We start from the raw sequence: 12041 nt of genomic DNA on the forward strand, positions 1-12041 counted from the left end.
TTTTATGTTATACACAAAGCCCAAATCCGAAAGCAAGACAGGCTAAAATGGTGTGCAAAAATGGGGATAAAAGAGGGTAAAGTGTGCTCACCCTTGTAGCTCAGCAAAACAGCCCCTTTTTTGGACCAAAACCAGCTCCTTTAGCCTCTGAAAATGGCTTCCAAGGTCCTTAGGGTGGTGGTGGAGGTGTTAGGATAGGAGGTGGTGTGTAATGGAGCAAGAACAATGGAGTTTGGAGCTTGGGATGTAGAGATATGGAGGGAAGTGTATGGTTTTTTGTCTTAGACAAATTCCTCCAACCCCTTGAATGGAAAGATAGGCCCTCTATTTATAGAGAAGATGGAGGCTTGAAGCTTCTAAGAGAAGCTAAGCAAAAAAAAGGGTCAAGGGGGTCAAGGGGGTCAAGCTTCTCTTAGAAGCTTGGAGCAAAAGGGCCATGCTTCTTGGAGAAGCTAGGCAAAGGGGTCAAGCTTCTTGGAGAAGCTAGACAAGGGTTCAAGCTTCTCTTAGAAGCGTGGAGCAAAGGGTTCAAGCTTCTTGGAGAAGCTAGAATAAGGGTGCAAATGGTGCAAGCTTCTCTTGGAAGCTTAGAAGGGTTCAAGCTTCTTGGAGAAGCTTGGAGCAAAGGGTTCAAGCTTCTTGGAGAAGCTAGAACCAAGGTTCAAAAGGTTCAAGCTTCCTCAAGAAGCTAAAACCAAGGGTTCAAAAGGTTCAAGCTTCCTCAAGAAGCTAAAACTAAGGGTTCAAAAGGTTCAAGCTTCCGTAAGAAGCTAAAACCAAGGGTTCAAAAGGGTCAAGCTTCCTCAAGAAGCTAAAAAAGGTCAAGCTTCTTGGAGAAGCTAAAAAGAGTCAAGCTTCTTGGAGAAGCTAAAAAGGGTCAAGCTTCCTGGAGAAGCTAAAAAGGTTCAAGCTTCCTCAAGAAGCTAAAAAGGTTCAAAATGGTCAAGCTCCCTCAAGAAGCTAAAAAAGGTCAAGCTTCTTGGAGAAGCTAAAAAGAGTCAAGCTTCTTGGAGAAGCTAAAAAAAGGGTCAAGCTTCCTGGAGAAGCTAAAAAGGTTCAAGCTTCCTCAAGAAGCTAAAAAGGTTCAAAATGGTCATGCTCCCTAAAAAAAAGGTCTCGGCCAGGAGAAGTGGCTGATTGATCAAAAACAGTGGTCGGCCGACCAAACACAATGCCAACCGGCAACAAAGAGTGCCGACCGGCAAAATACATTGCCGATGGCATAAAATCACTGGCCGGTAGCCTCAAGCCGTGGCCGGTGATGTGTGGGGATGCCTCACAAGGCATTCCCTGCCCCTCCAAGGCAAAACACAAGTGTTTGGTGCAAGACCAGACACAACACAGTCGAGTCGACAGATCCCGAGGCAAGGCGCGCAACCGAGACCTCCGGGAACTCAAGACGAACACAAACAAGGGTAATCACCAAGTGTTCCACTGGTGACGTCCAAGTCTTGAGGACGGTCAAAAATGGGGTGTCTACACTGGCACACTGACCTCACAGCATCTGATGCACGGCATACACTGCATTTATACACTGCATTCTGCACTTGATAAACTGCTCACAGCGCTCACACACTATACTCATACACTGCATTCTGTACTGATAAACTGCTCACGGCATTCTTACACTGTATACTGCATTCTGCACTTATAAACTGCTCACGGCATTCGCACGCTGTATACTGCATTTTGCACTTATAAACTGCTCACGGCATTCTCACATTGTATACTGCATTCTGCACTGATAAACTGCTCGCGGCATTCTCACATTGTATACTGCATTCTGCACTGATAAACTGCTCACGGCATTCTCACATTGTATACTACATTCTGCACTGATAAACTGCTCACGGCATTCTGATGTATTCACCCTTTGTGATTTTCAGCCTCCCTTCCAGATTCCTCAGGTGGGCAGTGCTCCAGCTGGGCCTTCTATTCCTGCTCGGGGAGGGCGTGGAGACATCGCACGTCCCCGTAACAGGGGAGGGCGTACTCAGGTCGGGAGTAGTTCTCGGGCGCCGACCCCTAATGATGATGACGACGACGATGATGAGTCCGAGGCAGAGGCGGAGGCCGGGTCATCTGAGGAGGCCGGAGTTGACTCAAACTCAGGCTCAGACGGCGACGTCGATGATGCTCCTGGACCTTCGTCCAGGAAGAGGGCGAGGGCAGACCCCCGGGCTCGAGACTACTGAGGATGAACCAGATTGTTGCTTTTTCTTCTTTTTCTTTCCTTGTACCTTTTCTTTTTGCTGGTAGTTAGGTTACCTTCTACTGCCACAGGCAGATTTTTGTTTTCCTCAAAACTTTGTACTTAAAAAAGATTATGAAATGAACAAACTTTTTGCTTAAAAAGTGTTACATTTACATATCTCATGTATTGCATTGCATCACATCATGTTACACCTCAATGTAAATGGAATTGATCTGTGGTCTGAATGTTGAACACATGCATTGTAATAACAAGATAACAGCAAAACAACCCATACAAACCACTGCTTAACCTGAACACACGGTCCATGCTCTGTTGAGGATTAATCTACATACAGCCCATAACCCAACACTTTAGTTTATTCTGCACACGGCAAACTTTAAACAAAACAGCCCAATCTAACAAGATGGCCTTCAAAGGCGACACCGGCTAGGGTTGAAACATGCTCGGATGCCCCAAATTTTTCCTTCCTACTTTTGGTTCGCCCAAATGTGGAGAATGGCACAGCACTCTGAGCATAAACGATTAACTTTTGGAAAAGGGGTTTTCTTAACCGGGGTATCGAGCCTAAAACTGAACATAGTGAGAAAGACTCAAACGAAAGGTACACGACCTAAACACAACGAGACACGCTTGGAAAGGACTCAAAACAAAGTTGAGGGAAACAAGGCGGAGGACACGACACACGGACGTGTTAACGAAGACGGGGGACCTCAAATCACGAGGAGCCAGTTTCTCTGGGTGTACTGTTTCCCACCTTTCTGATTTGTGACTCTCACATCACTCGACCCTCAGGCTCGGCTTTTCTCTCAAAACCCTCTTCTTACTTTTCTCTCAACTTACACCTCTCGATTCTTTATTCTCTCATTTTTCATCCCTCCCCAAGGTGATTAATGGATGAATAGGAAGGTGCGGGTTCATGCTCAACACCGTTAGCTCACGGCTATTTCTTCTGGTGGATAGAGTGCCCTTCTGACAAGTGCGTCGATGACGGGGGAAAGACAGAACGCCTGACTCGACTGTACCCCTAGTTCATCGTTTTGACCATTTTTTTTTTTTTTTTGCTTTCTACTAAAACAGTTTTGATCAAAATGAGAGTTAGATTAGCACACTTGTTCGATTTTGATTTGAAGACCACGCAGGTCAGGCTATGGGTACTGAAAATTTTCCTTTTTTGGGTCCCAGAAATGGTCCAGTTTTGGAAAACGAAATAGTTTTTCGAGAAAATAGTCAACCTCAGTAAAAATTTTCAAAAACTATTTTTGCAAACGGCTAATGCTCAACGAGCATGGAACCTACCTTCAAGATGCGCAACCTCGGATCGGGAGGCAATGGAAAATTGCCCCTTGCTCGAACGGGCGCCGCGTGGCAACGGAAAGTTGCCCCTGGTTTGAATGACGTCCCGCGACGACTCGTGGCAACGGAAAGTTGCCCCTTGTTTGGATGATGCCGCGGCAGTCTGCAAACAGTCTTCACTAGTGATGATCACGACCGAACTCCCTTGGACACAGAGAAGACGAAGATGGTCAAAACCAATATATGGACACAGTCACTTTGAAAGGGTTGAGCGACTGGACTTTGGGATGAAATCAAAACCATTGCATGGACCGGGACGCTATGAAAGCGTTGGGGGCTGGACTTCAGGATGAAGTTGCCTACGTATCCCAAACATGGGAATCAAGCCTTACGTAGTTCCGGTTAAGGTACACTCGGGTATTTTAACCTTCACTTTTCAGGCTTTAACTTTTGCCAAGGTGCCCGATGCGGGTTTTCGACCTTGCGAGCTTCTTTTCATTTTCCTTTTCTGTTTATTTCTTTTTCTTTTCTTTTTCTTTTCTTTTTATTTTCTTTTCCCTTTTTTTGTATTTTTTGCTTTTTGTATTTTTCTCTTTTTTTTTCTTTTTTTGTATTTTTCTCTTACTCTAACTTTTGCCTGGGTCGCCCTTCCGGGTTTTCGGCCCAGCGAGCCTCTCAAAGGGTAAAAATGTAACAAGTCCACGTCAAATGGTTTCTGAAGTTGAAGCCTCTCTGTGTCTAGGAGGACGGCTATTGCAATGATTTGCAGAAGGATCCATCCCGGTTGCTCCACGAGCTTCTTCCGGCGAGATCTAATCCTTCTAATTCGGCTTTGGTGCCTCTTGCTCGAGGGCTGCTTCTGATCTGGCCATACAGACCTTGCGTGACGTTTGAACGTTGAACTTGCTGAACGGGTTCAAGGTTCGGAATGGACGGGTTGAATCTTGAGGCAGAAAGCGATCCTAGGCTGCACAATCTCAAGAGCGGTTCCACACAGGTCTTCACAGGGCCGCGTAAAACATTTGTCTTTGAAAGTTTTTAAGAAAGCGACAAATCGCTCGTGCCGAAAATAGTGTGGAACCAATCTGGATCAAGCCAGGGTCCTTCCCAGTACTCATGCTGACAAGCCTGATTTCAATCATTAAAGGCTTAGCATGCTTCTCTTTTTCTCAAAGTGATCGAGATTTTGCAAATCCCGAGGGATTCCTCCCTCATCGTTTTTATCACCGCAGTGCTTAAAAAAGGTTTTGAAAAACTTAGGTCAATGTAATGATTTTCAAGGCATAAGAGAACAGGTGGAATGTACTGCTGTCCTATTCAAATCCTCTAGCACAAACGGCCCAAAATAAACAACAAGCACAGAAACATGATAGCCGCAGCTGCTTCATTCAGATTCCCTGGTTGTAACTGGCTCCTCAGCAGAGACAGACTCAAAAAGAAAACGAAAAGGTAATTACAAAAGCGGTGTTCGAGGCAACAACCCCAGAATCACCCGGCATTCTATACAAGAGGACTGACTCATCACAACAAGACAGACCCTTAAGCGAAAAGAACTGACTCAAAACGATGAGACAGACTCAAAACAAAACAAAAGACTGACTCGACACCCGAGCCAGAATTTACAGGGGTAGCATTTGCAGATGCTCAAAAACGGGTGCCAGACGCCACATCAAAAAATACCGGGCGCTGCCTACAAGCGGTCCAACCCCGATCACATACTCGCAGTATCTTCAAAGTCCAACAGCGTAGTGGCGACAGACTTTGCCGAGGTAGGTGGGAGGATGACCTTATTGTCGATCAAATCTTGCACTTCATGACGAAGGCGGAAACAACCATCGGTACTGTGGCCAGACTGTTGGTGGTACGCGCAGTACAAGGTAGAATCATGTGAGGGAGGGAGTTTCTTCGGGAGGGGCCGAGGCTCGAGGGGTTTAAGGTGCCTCTTTTTAGCCAATATTAGTAATGCCCTAGACAAAGGCATGTAGAGGTCGTGAAAGACTCTGCGTCCTCGGGGCAGATACTTTGAAGTTTAAGGATTCTTGCTAGACGCACTAGCGAAAGGGTCGGCTGGCACTGCCTTGACTTTCTGATCTTTCTCGGGTGCATGGCTGGGAATAGGAGGGACTGTTCTGGCATGACGGGGCCTATCCCGATTTTCTGACTAACTTGAACTCCCCTCAGGTGGAGTGGGGAAGGCATCCTCCACAGTTTTTGCCACAATTGCAGATATCTGTTGCTTGTTCATCCCCCTGGCTTTCAAAGCCTCGACTGCCCACAGCAGTTGTTCAATGGGATCGGGATCCACCTTCGCTTTGTCTTTTCCTCTGGCCTCAGCCTGATCGAGGGTTGGGGTTGATGCTGATATGTCATTACCATGGTTGGGAGCCGTCTCTGGCTGGCTAAGTTCAATCACAATCCGCCCCAGTAGCGGGGGCTCCTGGGGTACAAAACTCCCGGCATGTGCTGCTGCTGGTGATGAAACCGACATTCCGTAGGCGAGATCCGCCACAGATCTCTGGAGGTCACCTATCATTCCCATCAATTCAAAAGTAGTGGGCTCACGAACCTGGTACAACTGGGGTGCCCAAATTGGGTGCGCGACAGGCGACCTGGGCGGATGTGGTATATCAACATTATTCTCATCCTGCAGGGTGATTCCTTGATCCAGTGCGGCTACCATAACCACAATCTCTTCTGAATTCTGCGTCATCATAAGTCATGCCTCAATGAAAGGGGAACACTAGTTTTTCTGTACCAATTCTTTGAACTCTCTGAACTGAAAGGGAAAACAAACAGCATTTCAGCCCAAACGGATCAAATACAGGTGTAGCCGAACAACTGCACTCCACTACTGATCACTGTTCCCCAGAATCACTGTCCCCAAAACTGAACTGATACCCGCAGATATAACTGATCTCTTGACAACACTGATACTGATGCCCCCAGGCCTAATACTCAACCTTGCAAACTGATATGTACGTTCCTGTAGAAATACACTCTAAAAGCACATAGCAAGTAAAGAGAGCCAAAACACCCGTACATTGGGGTAGGGTTTCCTTGTCCTATTTTGTCAGGAGCTAGGGTTTCACTACGCACGCAGCGGTTTCAAACAACCTAACATCGGGTGAGCAACCTGTCCTAGTTTGGAATGGTCACTATGGATCCGAATATGAACTAGGTCGAATGGTCAAGAAGGGGTGCCCCGGTAAAACCGGGGTTTGTGTTCCCATACTGTCAGAGCCCATAACCGGTCAGCCTTATGGTCATGCCTTGACAAGACAAGCCTCCGGCAAACCGTTCAGGAATGGCAGATGGCGAACACAGTGTCCTAGGCGCACCAATGCACATGCAATGCAACGAAACACATAAATGAGATCAAAACAGGATATCACGAGTTCGAGTCAAGCTCTCTAACTCCCCAGCAGAGTCGCCAGAAACTGTAGACGCGCCCGCGTGGGGCCCTCGCTACAGCTCGGACTCGATTTGTGTTACGGTTCTTAATCTGAACCAAAGAGTCCAAATCTGGCAAATCGTTTGAGAAAACAGATTTTTTTGAAAGAAGTGCCAAACATGGACTGCTTCGCCAGATACAGAGTCGCCACCTAAATATTTTTTATAGGGGAATTTAGGAAACCCTGACTCGGTGCCGAAGGCCACATGTCCGTCATCACCAGAGTTGCCTCGGCTCGGGAGCTAGGGTACGATTGGGGAAGGTCAGCTATGAGCACCCCCTCTCGCCCGATCCGAAGATCGGCCTCTACTAACCGTGATATCCGTTTTTGAAAACGTTATGTGTTCTTATTCCATTTATTAGCCTAGAATTACTACGTTATGCGCACAGCAAACAAGTATAGACTAGATTGCCTAATTTGGAAATAAGCATTGCATATCCGTTTGTTTTGAAAAAAAATGTTTTGGGATTTGCTACTCGCAAGTAGGCTAAAATACGGATTTCAACGAGTTTTTCCAACTCAGACAATCCAACCTTCACCCACAGGTATTCAAACAGTTTATAACACATAAGCATCTAGCCACATGGTAAGCATACTGTCATGTTAACATTCACACGCATGCGACATGCTAAAGCGTAAATACTCACATCGTACTCCGTGCCAAAACAGTAAACTAGTTAGCAAAACATGCGTGGTCCTAGTTCATGTCAAATTGCCTAATGCAACATATACAGGATGCACTTAGAATAGGCCCGGCTAACCTAAGCATGGCATGTGAAATGCAGTCAATTGATGCACGTATTCAATTTGGAATTGAAGTACAAATGCAGTTAGCATGATGTACCGAGCCCGGTGCATGCAAGACAAATGTATGGATGCACGCATGCATAACATGAGGTATGCTAATTTTAAAGATGCCCTAATACTAACCATCAAAGTGGGTAAGTAAAAAGGGAAGAAAGAAGTGGGGATTGGAAGACATGCACACACACGCACCCACACTTATTACAAATTTGCCCTCGCTCGGAGGGACCGAATAAATATTACAAATTAACTAACTCGCGAGCTAATTAATTATTACAAATTACCTAATTAGTTAACAAACTAACTAAGGTAGGAAAAATAGTAAACCGCCTCGGGAAGAGAGCTCGATGCAGTGCATGCTCGGTCCTGCTCGGAAGTGCACCGCCATGCCTAGGCTGCCTCTGTTTTCCTTGATATACTCTTCTGGAGACTTCCAAAGTCTCAGGATTGCTTCCTTGAACATTTGGGGACACCACCGGCTGAATAGAATTGCTACCGGCAGTGGCATGTGGTCACCGGCCATTGGTAAAGCCATCGGCCGGGGGAGGATTGCCGGTCGGCACTTGGAACTGCCGGTCGGCAGAGGGTTCCTGCAGAACCTGCAATTGACAGCAACAGAGGGCAAGGCAGAGCATGGCGATACAATTCAAGCAATGTATGCACCAATCATGTCCCTTATCGTGGTAATGACTCAAAGGAACATGCTCCTTGGTTCTCGGACCATCAATCGCGCATTTCCATGCGTGATGGCCCAAGAGACCAAGTGTGCACATTTTGATGTCAAGTGCAATGCAAAACAACAAACCAAAGGGACATCGACCTCCATCATGGCTTGGTCAAGAGGTAGAGCATGCATGCCGATGCAATGCAATCCTAATCATACGAGCTAGTGTGCAACATGAGTATGCAAGCAAGTGATGTACACTAGGTACACAAACTATGCAAACAAGCAAACAAGCATGCAAGGCACAATGTGGGTGTTTAAGCATGTAAACAAACATGTGACTTCATTCAATCATGCAAGTTCAATTATACTACAACTCACCAATATGCTACAACATACAAGGAGTATATGCAACAAACAGAGAGATGGACTTAAGCATGATTTGGGCAGCTCTAAATAGGCCCAAAACAGTGGCCATAGTGTTTATGAAATGAGGGCTAAATGACATGCAAACATGCATGCGCACAAGGACCAACACTTAAGCATAAAAAGGCAACTCTCAAGCACACTTGAAAGAGGCATAACATGGACTAATGGCATGCGAGGTAAGCATTGAAAATCATGTTACAAAGGGTGTTAAGCCAATTAAACAAGACAAACAAGGCATGCAAACAAAGCCAAAAACCCAAGGCAAGCCAAGAGGCTTAAACCAAGACTAAATCGACCAAGCCTTACAAGGCTAAGAGGACTTAAAATAGGTCTAGTGCAAACCTAAACAACACCCAAGGGACACTTAGATGGCATCTAAATGGCTCAAAATCAAAAGCATGCACAATGACCAAAACATGGAGCATGCAAGCCAAGCTTCCAAAACTTCAAAGAGGTGTCCAAAGCAAGTATACAAGCATGTCAAAGGGACTGAAATAACATGTAGGGTGGTTCCAAACCGCCGAAATGACGCAAGCAACACATACTACACATTCACATACTTGAAGCATACAAGCTCAAATACAAAGGAGCTATACTACACATGCCAAGATCAATCCAAACAACTATGGATAGACCTCTAGCATGGCAAAATAAGCACACAAGCTTCACAAAACTAGACCTAAAACATGCTAGAGCAAAGGCTAACAACCTAAGGCATATTAAGGCAATAACAAGGCATTACAAGGTAGATATGCTAAGCATAAATGGTGTACCAAAACCAACAATAAACAGAGGTAAATTATGACATATTAAGCATAAAAGACAGCCAAGGCATGGTCAACATGAAGCTTAGCTAGGTGCTCCCTCAAGAGGCCAAAAATGGTCCTTTTCAAGGACAATAAGGAGAGGGGGTGGCCCTCTCCTTCTTGGGACCTCAAGGCACCATCCTTACCTCTGAAATCCCTTAAGAGTTTAGTGGTGAGGAGGCCCAAACACCAAGGTCTCGGAGCTTACACAAAATAGCACAAAATGGGGCCTTTCAAGGCCTAAGGGGGGTCAAACAAACCCAAACCACAAAACACCCTTAATAAACAATCAAGAGGGCCTAAAAGCAGAACTTTTTTGTGTTATACACCAAGCACAAAAACAGCTCTAAGATAGGTAGAAAAGCAATGCAAAAATGGGGAATATAAAGGCAAGTTTCTTACCCTTGAAGACCCCTTCAACAATGGTGCTCCAACAGCTCCTTTTAGGTTGAAAACAGCTCCACAACTTCAAAACCAGCCTCTTAGAACCTCAGTAGCTAAGAGAAGGTGAAACACTATGTGTTTGTGTGCAATTGTAAGACACAAATGCACCTAGACACACACAAGAGAGAAAAAGGGAGAGAAAATGTGTATCTAACCCTAACCTTAGAACCAGAGCTCTCCTCTGTGTTTTCTATGTCTAAAATGTCTAACCTAGAGCCAAGAGGGGAGGGCTCCTCTTATAGAAGTCCCCCTTTGCCAAGCTTTCCAAACAAGCTTCCTAGAGGGAAATCCCTCCATACACGTATATGGAGGGAAGCAGAGTCGGTGCCAGCTATCACAGCTGGCACAAAATATCTACATAAAGTAGATGAACAGTAGTCGGCTGCTCAAAATTGTCATTTTGACAAAATGGAGTGCCGACCGGCAACAAATAATGCCAACCGGCAATATACATTGCCGATGGCAATAAAACACCAGCCGGTGGCCTCTGGCCATGGCCGGTGATGTGTGGGGATGCCTCACAAGGCATTCCCTGCCCTTCTAAGGCAAAACACAAGTGTTTGGTGCAAAACCAGACACTAAACAGTCGAGTTCAGAGATCTTGAGGCAAGGCGCGTAGCCGAGACCTCCGGGAACTCCAAACGAACACAAACATGGATGATCACCGGGTGTTCAGACGGTGACGTCCAAGTCTTGAGGACGGTCAAAAATGGGGTGTCTACACCTAGCCAAACAAAATATCATACCATAGGGCAAAGCAGGCTTTATACCCTTCACCCTGCTTTCAATAGTAGAGACCGGACTAAGGTTTCCAGTCCAACCATTGATTTGTGAGTTTCTTAGGCAAACCAGACTATGCCCAACCCAACTATCCACCAATTCATACCGTATAATAATGGGTATAGCCGAACTAAACCGCCAAGCAGGCCTTAACCTCGGTCTAGCCAAGATCTTTCACCAGTACTCCATAGGCTCCAAGGATGACGACTGGGTCTACTACCTTAGGATACGCCGTCGGAGAGAAAAAATAATAAAAGATACGCCGAATAAGGACTTAAACGATGATGACTTTTTCTGGGTGCCTGGCAATTTCGAAGATCAGCAAGCCCAGATCCCAGGCTGAAGTATAAACTGGAACAAAGGAGAACCTGGTATAATTACTTCGGTTTTATGCATGCTTTGGTTTTACTTCGGTTTCTGATTTCATAACCGATCTAACAATTGTATTCTTCTTGCAGACTCAGCTCATCTCGCATCCTTGTACAGTTACCCCAACCTGAACACACTCTGAGCCGCATTACGTTTTGAAGAGAGGAGTTGGGCTAAGTTGTTAAATTTTGAGCCGACCTACAGATACAGCGGTCGCCAAAAAGCCAGAGTGACCGATTTTCTGCTAGAGGAGGCTCCTGAGCCCGATCCATCCTTGCCAGAAATTAGACTAATCCCACTAACTGCTGAAGAAGAGATGGCCAAGAGGAGCAGAGTCAGGGCCCTTCTGACCGAAACAAACAGGCCCGAAGTACCAGAATCAAGCCACGCTCAAGAGACCGTTGTTGCCCTTCCTTCTCAACAACCTTCTTCCTCACACCGAGCTAAACGCGCCCGGACTACACAGGCCGAACAACGATTAGTTGATGAAGACGAAACCACCCTACCACCGAGCCACCCACCGAGTTCGCAACCAGAGCCATCTGACCGAGCTACCTCCAAGTGGGCACCGAAGCTCACTTACCAGAACCGAGATATTGAAGAAACTGATTCGGTGGTTGCTGAGAAGGATCACATATTGGCCTTCAACCTTGCCAAAAGTGTGTGCCTTCCAAAGGATATGGAGCACCACAATCAGCTAAACACCGAACTGAAGGCCATTCGGTCTTCAACAAAATCCATGATTCTGGTAGGTAGCACTCTTTTTTGCTTTTGTACCTTTCAAC

This window comes from Camellia sinensis, chromosome 7 (genome assembly GCF_055761805.1).
Source record: "Camellia sinensis isolate YWXY chromosome 7, ASM5576180v1, whole genome shotgun sequence".
In the NCBI taxonomy this organism is placed as follows: domain Eukaryota; kingdom Viridiplantae; phylum Streptophyta; class Magnoliopsida; order Ericales; family Theaceae; genus Camellia; species Camellia sinensis.